This window comes from Rhinolophus sinicus, chromosome 7 (assembly GCF_057876585.1).
Source record: "Rhinolophus sinicus isolate RSI-liver-muscle chromosome 7, RSI-T2T, whole genome shotgun sequence".
NCBI classification, from domain to species: Eukaryota; Metazoa; Chordata; class Mammalia; order Chiroptera; family Rhinolophidae; genus Rhinolophus; species Rhinolophus sinicus.
In genome coordinates, this window is record NC_142507.1 from 16509474 (window position 1) to 16522812 (window position 13339).

Consider the following 13339-nt stretch of genomic DNA (forward strand, 5'->3'; position numbering starts at 1 on the left):
AATCTGTTGTATTTTCCTTCAAAACATTGCTTTTTTGCTTTATAATTTCCTGCCTGCCCACTTAATATACTCAATATTTGTTGCATGATGAAAGATAATGTGTGTACATTTTAGTATAATACTCCACATATAAGTATTAAACATATATACACCTGCGCATATACACTGATGACATCTTAGTCTGTTTTCTTTCTTTCTTCTATCTTTTTGTTTCTCAGTTTCTGGGTAAAATTCCTTTTCAGAAACTTCACTCCTGTCTCCTTTATAGTTGAGGGAGCAACTACTTGTCTATACCAAGAGAAAGATAACTGGGTGGAAGAGAGCACACCTAGAGACACACCTGGAAGTGCGGATTTCTAGATCTCCCAGGACTTTCAAATACTAGGATTTGAAACACCAGCTCGAAGGAATTCAAGTTCCTCCTTAATTATGTCACTTTTTTTAACCTTCCTTTTTGTTTGAGTGAAATAGTGTAGAGTCTGTTAAAGTATTCTTCTGTCCCCCTGAGAAATTTTTACAATGTGACACTAAATAGGTGCTTTTTCTCTGGTGCCTTCCTTAGATCTTGGAATAAGCAAATTGTAATGCTCTACAACTCCCCCTACAACTGGCTTAACTTCATGACTGTCTGACAGACATTATAATAACACTACAGCTATTCAATTGGAGCAAAGGTAAGGTTTACCCTGAGGCAGAATTTGGGAACACATGTGGAGACTTTGAAGCATGGCTATGAAGGCTGCAGTAGTTAGTGTTGCCGGACAGTCAAGTGAGCCCCGTTGAAACCCACTGGACTCACTTGCTATACATAACAATGAATATTCCAGAATGTTGGGACTGGGAAGAAATTGGAGTTATAATTCAATATTTCCTGACTCCCTAAGAAGAGAGATACTTCTTGCTATTATAAGGACTTTATATCATAGCATTTAAAAGTGATCCCCAGGGGGCTATTTTGGGGGAGTAAGGTAAGAAAGAAGTGGGAGATAGATACGTGGTGTGGCAAGGTTTTTAAGGACACTGGCAAGCCTGGAGGATGTGAGAATTACAAAAAGAGAAAGAATGAGGAAATTCCTTTGGTATGTTTTGCTTCAGATAATGTTAGTGACAACTAGTTTTAAAATTTGAGACTCAGCCACAGTCTCCTCTGGTTTTCACAACCAGAAGTCATTGGGGGTTCTCTCCCCATCACTGGAACCCTGGGCTGGGAAGCCTGGTGTGGAACTAGGACTTGTTGCTTCTCCGGAGAGAACCTCCGCAGCAGAGATATCCCTCCTGAATTTTTTTTTAATTAAAGTTTATTGGGGTGACAATTGTTAGTAAAGTTACATAGAGAAAAGGGGATCAAATGTATGTATGGCGATGGAAAGAGAACTGACTCCCTCCTGAATTTTAACCACAACAGGTTCTGCAGAGTGCGTGGCATTTTGCTCCAGAGGAGATCGCTCAGCCACTCTGAGAAACTCTTCCACAGGAAGGAGGCAGCATGTGTGCTATGTGAGCAGGCAACACCATTGTGCCATGAAGGAGAAATGGACAAGGGAGCTGAGGGTTCAAAGCCAAGGGAACAGAAGACCAAGATGGCACAACGTGCAAAAGGGGCTCTAGGCCATCCTCCAAGCTCACCAGGGATTATGGGTCCGCTGTTTCTGAAGGCCACGGTGCTGCCAGATACCCATGATGTAAGTCCCGTGCAGAGAATGCCGGGGCACTTTGCACACCTCCACTGTCCACTGGACCAAGTGCTCTTACCCAGGGCTCCTTGCACACACAGTTTGTACTTCTTGCACTGCTGCCACCTGCAGTTTGTGTCCAGCCTCTGGCCGATCTCCCCCACTACGTGGCCAGGCTCTCTGGACCTTAGCTTCATCCAGTTCAGCTTTTCAAAGGCAGGGAGCCCAGCTTGACCACCCCTGGAGTCTGGTTGCCTTGACATCCAAAATCTAAAGTGGCCTTTACCTTTCGGCATTTGCAGTGCCCTTCTTGGGTGGCAGACAACAGAGCTTTCTTACAAAGTTCAAACACCTCATAGCCACCCCCTCACCAGCCCTCATTGATTTCCTCTGCTGCTAGAGGTGCTGTGGCTGGAGGGATAGTCTCCAGGGTGACAATGGGGGGCTGGGCTAAGAATGGTGGTGCTGGACTCCGGGTTGAGCTCGGGAGTGGCGGTCTCAGAGCCTGATCTGTGCTCAGGAATGGCAGTCTTGGAGCCTGGTCTGTGCTCAGGATTGGTGGTCCTGGATCCTGAACTGGGCTCAGGAATGGTGGTCCTGGACCCAGGTATGTGCTCGGGAATGGCAGTCCTGGAGCCCAGGCTGGGCTTGGGAATCGTAGTTCTGGAGCCCAGGCTGGGCTCAGGAGTGGCGGTCCTGGACCCTGTCTGTGCTCGGGAGTGGCAGTCCTGGATCCCAGGCTGGGTTCGGAAATGGTGGTCCTGGAGCCAAGGTTGGTTGTGGGGGATGGTGTTCCTGGACTTAGCAGTTGACTTGTAAATGGTGGTGCTGGCCTCTAGGATGGCTGAAAGCCTGGCGGACTCTTGAGCCTTCTACCCTGATTCATGGTGGATAGGCTGCTCTCTGCCTGCTAGAAACTGGAACACTGTGGCTTAACCTCCTGAGCTGGGGAGACACTAGGGCTCTGGAACTCAGGAGGATGGAAGGGATTTATCTTGATAGTGTGATACTGGAATTTTGGGTGTTTTGTGTTTTGGATACGGTACTTGGCCAAAACATTTATTGTATGTTTTCTTTGACAACATGTCCTTGATATCTTCCCAATGAAAGCCCAGATTCAGCATCTGTTTTGTTACCCAGGGGTCTGTGACATCACTGGGTGGCTCAATGTAAGGCTTCAGTTCTTCCTCATGGCCCTTGTTTAGCCAAGTATCTGGCATGTCTTTCAGATGTTTTCTCTTCTGGGGGTTGAGTGTTAGTAGTTTTTTTCAGAAGTTTTCTTCTTCAGAAGATAAATAGGATGGCACCACGTGTTTCCCTCTCAGTACCTTCCTTTGCAGGTCTCCCCAGTTCATTCCCTTGAAAGGGACAGTATTCGTGAGCATCCTGTACAGCAGCGCTCCCAAGCTCCATATGTCCACAGCAGGACCAGGATATTTTTGGCCCAGAAAGAGTTCCGGGGCTGCGTACATGGGACTGCCGCAAAAGGTGCTCAACTGACGGCCAGTGGAGGATGTGCCAAGTCCAAAGTCTTTCAGTTTAGTGTTCGTCTGAGTGTCCAACAGCTCGCTGTGTGCATTCCAGTGCCTGTGAGCAATGCCCTTCCCGTGGCAGTACTGCACTGCTTACACCAGCTGCTGGAAGATGCTGTGGGCATTGTCCTCTGGCATGTAGCCATAGGCACAAAGGTAGTCCATCAAGTCCCCTCCAGGCACGAGTTCTAAGACTAGGAAGAGGGATTTCGTAGTGCTGATCATATGGAATAGTTGGACGATGTTAGGGAGGTGCAAGTCTGCCATGCAGTGGACTTCTCGCGGGACAGGTCTGTGAACTTGGAAGGCGACCAGTTGATCTATGATTTTAACAGCCACCTTCATCCCTGTTAATATGTGCTGGCCCAGAACCACCTTGAAAAGGTGCCGTTGCCAGTGGTTTGCAGGAGCTCGTAATGGCCACTGTAGGGCTCCTGGTCAACAGGGACATCTGAAAAGTCGTAGGACATGTGACCCACTAACTACGCTCACTGACGATGCTAACTATGCTCACCATCTGTGCTAACAAACAATAACTATGCTAACTACACTGACTAAATACACTAACTGTACTAACAATACTAACTAAAAATACTAACTAAAAAATTTAATGAAAAAAATGAGAAACAAAAAAACTGAGACAATTAGAAGAATACACAATAAAAGAATAAACAATAACTACACCAAGTACACTGACTAAATACACTAACTGTATTAACAATTCTAACTAAAAAATTTAAAGGAAAAAATAAGAAAACAAGATTAAAATAAAAGAATGAGGGAAAAAAGAAAAATGGGAAAAGAGCAAAGAAAAATAAGAAAAAGGAAAAGAATAAAAAAGAAATATGAGAAAACAAAAAATTGAGAAAATTAAAATAAAAGAACAAGAAATAAACAACAAAAGAAAATGGGAAAAGAGAGCCAAGAAATATATATTTAAAAAAAAGAGACAGAGAAAACAAGAACGAAGGAAACAAATAAAATGGGAGGAGGAAGGAGAAAACAAGGTAAAAGGTCCAAGTCCAAGGGGTCACCACAAATCAGCTTCCTGGGCTATAATGGAGAAAAAGCTCAGCCTAGCAAGGGCCTTATATAGCAGTTTTGGTAATTACATCACATTGGTGCTTAATGAGCTCAGAGCCAGAAACTGACCAAATATGGCTAAGGATAACTACCGGGGATGCCCCAGAGGCTCAGGTGGTTGGAGTGCCAAGCTCCTAATGCCGAAGGTCGTCGTTTGATTCCCACATGGGCCAGTGAGCTGCGCCCTCTAGAGCTAAAACTGCGAACAATGGCTCTCCCTGGAGCTGGGCTGCAGTGAACAGCCAGAGGTCAGTGTGGGCTGCCTTGGGCTGCCAAACAACAACTTGCGACCGACTGCCTCAGCCGAGTGGAGCGCAAGGCTCATAATGCCAGCATGGGCCAGGGAACTGTGCCCTACAGCTAGACTGAGAAACAATGGCTTAAAAACGGGGTGTGGGAGGATGGGGGCAAAGAAAATAAAAAACTACAGTGGTTTTCTCAGTTTTTGGTTTCAGGACCCCTTTATTCTGACAAAAATGGGGGACCCTCAAAGAGCTTTATCTTTATGTGGGATATTAAAGGCTGATATTTATTAGAATTTAAAGTCTGTAGGATGCTGACAAAAAAAAAAAAAAAGTGTTTTTCCAGGGGTGGACAGTTGCATTTTGAAAAGCCCTTACATATATGTTTCCACTCCCTCAGTCAAGAAATGGTTCTGTCCTCTGAGAAACATTACTTGGGGTGTATAGCAAACTAAATTTTATATAAAATGTTTATTTAAAAGGTATCAACAAGCAATTGTTCTTTAAAACCATCTTGTGCTTATTAATACCACATGTTAGCTGGGTTGGGCTTCCCCCCAACCTCACTGACCTTGGGCACAGTCATGTGATGTGCTCTGACCAGTGGAATGTGCACAGAAGTGAGGGTGGGTCCATTTGAAACAGAGACTTTAAGGGCCATCGCGTGTTTTTCTTCACCTTCACCTGCCATCTGCCATGAAAGGAGCAGGTCCCAGGTGGTTGCTATTCCTTTGGTCTGTGTTCTAGAATGAGAAACACGTGGAGCAGTCTCTTTCTAGTGGTTTTTGTTACTCAGCATTACTGAAACAAAAGCTAACTAATACACCCTCCCACCCTGATTCTTTTATAATTGTCGGGGTGGCTCCTGGAAATCTCTGCTTTTAAAAAACACCCCAACATGAGATGGATGCTCAGCCAGCCCCCAAGGATACTGTAGTACACAGTACTGCCCTGTTCAATAGGAGGAAAAACTAATACTTCAGCCCACAGGACAGGTCGACCAGAAAGAATTTATTGTCAGCCATTCCCCAGTTACATTCCAGGGGACATGACTTTGGATAAAATCCCAGCAGTTCTCAAGCAGCAGTTAAACGTGAACCCTGCTGCAGTGGGGGATTTGGGTGGCAAAAGAAGCCTGGAAGTGAGTACCGCTGAACCCTTCCAAACTCAAAGTCGGCAGTAGTGCTGTATGAGCCTATGTGGGATGTAGGTTGGTCAATTTTTTTTTTCAACCTGAATTCATTGTTTCAACACAATATTAAAATGGTCCAGATTACCAAATATCATGTGATCAGTTTATTGTCTCTAATCATTAGGTAACATAATTTAAAGGTAAAATAATTATGTTCTGCATATAGTCTGTAGCAATAAGAGACATGGTTGACTGAATAGCATAGTGGCTAATACATATGTCTACAAGGTTTTTTCTTTTCCCTGCATATCTGCCATGTAGGATGTTATTGTTGGCCATTTTTAAAAGATGCCAGAGAGATTTTTTATACCTCTTTTTTAGGCATACCAATATCACCACATACTATTTCTCCAGTGATGTGTATAAGGTCCCTGCTCATGCATTGATGATTTGCAGTAGGCATAAAAGAACTTGACTCCATGATAGCTTTTCTTATATCTTATGGTTTCATAAATAAGAAAGGCATTTGACTTTTGCTATCTCTTTGGCAGAGTAGGGAAAGTGTAAGGAGAAGAAATATATTTAACTCTATAAATACTGTCTTCCTTCGGTAGAAAAGGAAGAGGGGATAGTCATAAAACACTGGGAAATTTGTCACATCCATGAGTCACATTAGAGAGATTAGAATACCTTTAAAAAAATAGTTGACAGTAGCCTTCATTTCAAATACAGAATTATAATCCCAACGGATGGGCATTTTATGTCAGAATTATCCAGGAGTGCTTTAGAGTTTGTCACAGGCAGCAGTCCTGGCTCACTCTTTGTGCTGCTCTGCTCCTAGTATAGTTCTTAACTTTATAAATGTTTGTTGAGTGAATGGATGGCCAAATGGACAGTGGTGGGAAGGGGAGATTTCTGCAGAGCAAGGATGCTAATCCAAAGAGCTATGCGTGTAGTTAAACAAACCATTGCTACCAGAAACAGTGGCCCTTTTTCCCTCTGCAAGGAGGGTCTCATGCTGGATCCAACAGCCTGGGGCTTCTTGGGATGCTCATGCAGGTGTGTCTTCCAGGTCAACCTGTCGCTTCCTCCAGTGATGGCTGACCCTGTTTCTGATATAAGTGCTTCAGATGATTTTTTGTCTGCTGTTTTTCTTTTTTCTTCAGTATGGATGCCATTGAATATTTTATACGACCGCTGATATTTTTAGCAAATTCTATTTTCAGTGTATCCTTGAAAAGACAGAGATGAAGATGATCTTTTAAATTCATATGTATTCATACTACATGCTAGGAATTAACATTCTTCATTGAAATTGAAGCAGTTTACATAACATGACTGACTTACTAAGTATGTATAAGCAAACCGAGAGGGAGAATTTACAAAAATGCTCTGCAAAAGGATAGTGCAGAAAAAAAGTACAGTCTTCTCATCACAACCACTATATGAACCTACTATGAATCTATGTAAATTTAACTTATTCTGCAGAATAAAGGCGTGAATCCTCTGAGCTTAACCAAAAGAATACAGGCCATTTTTTTTCTCCCATTATTACCTAGTCTAAGGCACAGGAAGTCAGGCAAAATTTCTTCTCATCACTATTGAGTCTAAGTCATGGGATGAGGATAAAGTAAATACAACAGATATTCTATAGCACATCACCATCATTTTAAGCATAAACATCACTAGATAATTAAAAAAAAATAAATGGAAAGGCAGATGTCTTAGCCCTCCTATTAGAAAGCACTTGATTATATTAATTTTGATCTTGATGAGAAAGGAGAACTCTGGGTACTCTAAACCAGGAACTAACAAACTTTACCTCAGTATTGATGTTCCTTATCTTTTCATGCCTAGAGCAAAAGCCTGGCTAATGATGTCCAGCAGCTCTGCCCAGAAGAGAGTCTATTTCTGAAACATTTGGCTAAAGAGAGTCAGAGTCGTTTTTATTGTTTTTTAGAATTCTTTTTAAATTAAAATTTATTAGGGTGGCAATAGTAAAGTTACATAGATTTCAGGTGTACAATTCTGTAATATATCATCTATATATCACATTGTGTCTTCACCACCCAGAGTCACCATATATTTGAGCCTGTTTCCCCTCAACCACCACCCTTTTCCCCCCTTACCCTCTGGTAACCATGGATGGATCTTGAGATTATTATGCTAAGCAAAATAAGTCAGACAGAAAAAGTCAAGAACCATATGATTTCATTGATATGTGGGATGTAAAACTGAAAGCAACAAAGGAACAAGACAAGCAAATAGAGAGCCAGAGATTTTAAACCCTAGGCCTAAATTGTCACTGAGTTCTCAGCCCAGGGAAGCAAGTTTCACCAGAGAAGTCCTAGTTGGATTTTGCTTTGTCTACAGAAAAACGAAACTACATTGTCTCAGGGACACCCTCTGGATCCAAGGACTTTGACAGGACAGATCCAGGATATATATCCAAGCTTACCTATCACTCTTGCCTAAAATGAAACACCAAAAGCTACTGCAAACCCGGCTTCCTCTCCTCCCATGCCTCTTTCTGCAATGGAGACGCTATGAGCTTTGCAAGCAGAAGCATCTGAATTTGATTCCTCTCTTCCACTGACTGGCCTCCTGCATGATAGCTATGACCCTCTTCAAATCACTGCTTTCCCTTAGGCCCTGCTTCGTCTGAATCCACTATTGAACATGCCCTCCTTCAGTGGTCTCTTTTTCTCCTACCTGTAGGAGCATTCTTTTCTCGTATGATCCAATGCAATTTTAATAAAAATAATGTACTGACAGCCATAGTAGTTGAAACATCTGTTGAGACTACAATGAGTCAAGCACTGCAGTAGGTGACGGGGATAAAACATTGTCCCTGCACTTACAGAGCTCACTGTCTGGAAGGAGAAATAATATTACAAAGAAATAATTGCAAACCTCACAATATGGTAGTAGTAATAGTAGTAGTAACAGTAGTTAGTAGCAGATGACTAGTAGTAAAAGACAATTAGAGACTAGATTATTAAAGTTCTAGAATACCTAAATGAAATAGCTTAACCTTTATCCTATATAGGTCAGTTCTATCTAAACTTGTTTATGTACCATTATCAGTAAAAGAATTGAGAATACAACAATGACTATACATTCATACACATATATACACAAATAAAGTAGTCAATCCTCATTTACAGAATCTATATTTGCAAATTCACCTACTAGATAAAATTTATATGGAACCCTCAAATCAATACTCATAACACCTTTTCAGTCATTTGCAGACATGTACAGAGCAGGGAGGAAATCTGAGTGTCTGAAGGGCAGGTTCCCAACTGAAGTCAAGGTACTGGTACTGTTAACAAGTGTCCTTTTCACAGTCTATTTAGGTGCCATATTTTCCACATTTTTGTGATTTTTCTTGGAGATTTTCTTCTCTTCCATGGCCCCCAAGCTTAGTGCTGAACTCCTGTCTGGTGTTCCTAAGCCAGATCAGTGATGTGCCATATGATGAATACAGGTGTGTTATATGAGCTTTGTTCAGACATGAGTTATAGTGTTGTTGACTGTAAGTTGGAGGCTAATAACTCAGCAATATATACTAAATAAAATGTGTTTAAAAAGAAACACACATGAAACAAAGCCTTGTTTTATCAGTACAGTTTTTACCATCTGGGCACAGAAGGACAGATTATAATGAGTTGTGTAGACAATTCAATTATTTTTCTCATGTTTGGTTGACTATTAAGCCAAAATGAACATATCTATGAATAAAAGATTTAATACACCTAACCAGAGCAGGACCCTGGAGTTTCACCGGTTGTCACTTCCATAATACATGCCTTACAGAGTCACCATCCTAAGCCATTTCCCTATTGGCAATTTTATTAGGTATTTATCCTCTGGTGTGCCATATGTATTAATATTACAGTATGAAACCCCATCACAGTCTGTCGGAGTCTATATAGGAAACAAGACTTCACCATTTTCAAGAAATGGAGTCAGAGAGACCCCAGGAGGAGACTTCAGAAAGGAGCAACATGGTGGCAACACAAAATGAGACAGAATGGCCAATATTTCAGTCTGAAGAAGACTAGAGAGCATCCTTAACAAGATCTATTTCTCTTGAGTGTTAGATTCAGAGAGTGTCCACAGGAGTTTGAGATTTCAAAGATGAAGGAACGCTGGCTGATATCCAGATCATAGTCACAGGAGGGACTGGAAAAAAAGTTGATTGGAAGTGAAATAGTTAGATATCAAGTGATCAAAGAACTCTGCCTCCCTGAAAGTGGCAGAAATTGGAAAGGAAAAAAAAAAAAAAAATCTATGAACCAAGCATTCGAATTCTTCGTAAATGTAAAAGAGTGACCGAGAGACTGAAGATCATATAGAAGTGGGCAGAAAGATGGTATTGTCATCTGATGCTGTGGGATTTAATACATTTTTATTTAAGAATGAAACCGTAATTATTTGAAAAAACTTAGGGTAGATTTCTCTACATTCAGAAATCACCAATAACATGATGGGACTGGAAGGACGGGAGAAAACGGTTCCCACCTTCCAGAAGCCTTTATCCTCTTGGAAATGCTAGGATATGGTAGGAGAGTACTGTGAAGATGATGAAAATATAGAACTTGTTCACAATAATGTTAGATTCCACAAGGCACAGTTTAAGGGGTGAGGATAAAGAGCAAGCTGGAATTGAAAATGCATGAAAGGCTAGAAGAGTAGGGCCGTATGAAGTGGTCAGAGAGGCCTGAATTTTGGTTTGAGCCCATTGATTACCAAGATGAGTAGGATGGAAGGAATTGAGCAACAAGGAAAGGTTCCTAAATTTGATACAATTTTACTGTGATGCTAGAATTGGCTGCACATCTCAGATGTTGTCTGGGACTGGTCTATGCAAAACTTTCCTAAGTGTCCCATACGAGGAGTGACAATTAAGTTCGCAAACTTGTTTCAATGATGTTGCTAACCTTTTTTGATATCAGAGGGATTATTCATTATGAATTTGTACCAACTGCACAAACAGTTAACCAAGTTTACTATTTGGAAGTGCTGAAAAGGCTGTGTGAAAAAGTTATACAAAAACAACCTGAACTTTTCGCCAACAATTCATGGCTCTTACATCACGACAATGCACCAGCTCACACGGCACTGTCTGTGAGAGAGTTTTTAGCCAGTAAACAAATAACTGTATTGGAACACCCTCCCTACTCACCTGATCTGGCCCCCAATGACTTCTTTCTTTGCCTGAAGATAAAGGAAATATTGAAAGGAAGACATTTTGATGACAGTCAGGACATCAAGGGTAATATGACGACAGCTCTGATGGCCATTCCAGAAAAAGAGTTCCAAAATTGCTTTGAAGGGTGGACTAGGCACTGGCATCAGTGCACAGCTTCCCAAGGGGAGTCCTTTGAAGGTGACTGTAGTGATATTCAACAATGAGGTATGTAGCACTTTTTCTAGGATGAGTTCACAAGTTAATTGGTTGACCTCATCCATAGCACGTGGAAAGATTTGTTTCCAGCATGGCTGGCTAAACTGTGGTCCAGCTGTGGGGTGAGGTGCTAAGGATGGTTTACAAAACTCTTTGTCGTTCATGTTTATCTCCTACTATTTCTCCCTGACATGACTACATGTCCAATAACATTCCGCCTTCCACAACTGGCTCCTTTTGGGCACAGTGCACATGTCCTCACCACCTCCACCCAGGAAATTCGTAATCAAATTCAAGCATCAACTGAAATGGTCACTGCTCTATGGACAAATCTTATCCAACTGCTCCTCCCCTCTCCAAGGTTCATCAAGCTCCTTCTTCAGGCCCGAAATCTCCCAGAGCACTTGAATCAAACCAAAGATGACCTGGGGGAAGGAATTAGATAGAATTAGATAGAACTGATGTGCCCAGAGACCCCTATAGACAGTATAAAGGAGAAAGTATTAGCAAAGTTTGATTATAAATCAACATGTAAACATATCTATCTTGGAAAGGAGAGCCAGCAAGTGTTGTGATGAAACCTCCAGACCCTAATGGTCTGGGCTCAAATCCTTTTCTTCCAGGGATTGGAGTTGGGAGACTTAAACATTACTTTCTTTTTTTCTCTGTAAGATGAGGATCATGATAAAAGTATTTAACACAGAAGTGTTATGAGAATTAAATGAATAAATTAATACAAAGATGTTGGAACTGCCCCAGACCCATGGTGAATATCAGTAAGAGGTAGGTATTATTTTGATTAGTACAGTTTCTAAAATTCTCTTGATTTTAATGGAAAATTAATATTGAATTTGGTTATATACTTGGTTTGGCTTTCCTTTGTTTTTGTTCATTATTTTATACTTTTGCTTTTCTCTTTTGGGAGAATTCAAGTAATAAATAGTAAATGAAACTATTAGAAAACACTTCAATTTTCCCTCAGCTTAATACAGCTCATGCTTTTCAAATTATGATTTGATTTTTTTACACTTAAGAACTCACAAACACACACAATAATCATTTAAAAATAATTTTAATTAGTTATTTAAATGTTTATCTCATTGTATTCTATCCCTTATCCTTGACAAAGACATTTCTATCAAGTATTTTTAGGCAGTATATTTAAATTAGCATGACACTCTACTTCTCTTACTTGCCACTTCTTGCTCTTATAAGTCTGTATATCATTCTATTTTATTTTTATTTTTTATTTTTTTATTGGAGAATATTGGGAAAAAGTGTGTTTTTCCAGGGCCCATCAGCTCCAAGTCAAGTCGTTATCCTTCATTATAGATATGGAGGGTGCAGCCCAGCTCCAAGTCCAGTCGCCATTTTCAGTCTTTAGTTGCGGGGGACGCAGTCCACCATCCCATGCAGGAATTGAACCACAACCTTGTTGTTAAAGAGCTCACGCTCTAACCAACTGAGCCATCCAGCCGTCGGAGTCTGTATGTTATTTCAGACAGGGATTCCTTACTTGCACTTCTTATTAGAATCATAGTAGTCTGTAAATACTGGTAGCTTTTTAGATAAAGCTGCAATGTGGAATCTATTCAGCACTTTAGTGGAGCTTTACTCTGCTCTTAAAATCTTATAGCAAGTGGAAGATGTTAAGACTTGAGGTCTATTTATTAACAGGCTGCTTAGGAGAGCATTTGTACTGTCATTTCCTGGAAATCGTACTAACTCAACACTAGCCAATCCATCACAGCTTCACAAAGGAGGCGATGAAAAGCCTGCCTGTCTCCTGCACTTAAAATTGAAACTAGCCTGATTGGGTGGCACAGAGTCCTCTGCAGTCAGCGCTGCTTGACTTCAAAGAATTCACACACATGGAAGGGAAAAAAAAAATCCAAGGCAACAAAGAGTTGAGAATCAGGCACAAATAATGTCATAGTTTACTTAAAGCTAAAACAAAAAAGCAAACAATAATGGCAAAGCAAACAAACAAACAAAACCCCTGCTGTTTCCAAACAATTCATTTGAAAACTCTATTTGATTAGTCTATTTATTTGTCACTTAATAGTACAGGTGGTTCTCAATATTAGTGTTCAAGTTTAAGACAATTATCCTTATGTAACATAAAATACAGCTTGCTTTGATAAGTGAAGAAAATAAATAATATTCCTGAAATTCTGTTATGCTTGCTGACCATTTACAGTAGGTATGCAGGCCCAGGTAAGAGGTGTGATGATGGAAGCAGGGGATGGGTGAACTGGGGAGGA

The 13339-nt window shown here is 41.0% G+C and overlaps 1 pseudogene; it reads right to left on the minus strand.

The window, feature by feature from the left end:
* Nucleotides 1-2354: 2354 nt before the first annotated feature.
* LOC148757636 (serine/threonine-protein kinase MARK2 pseudogene) lies at nucleotides 2355-3675 on the minus strand (annotated as a pseudogene).
* Nucleotides 3676-13339: the final 9664 nt, after the last annotated feature.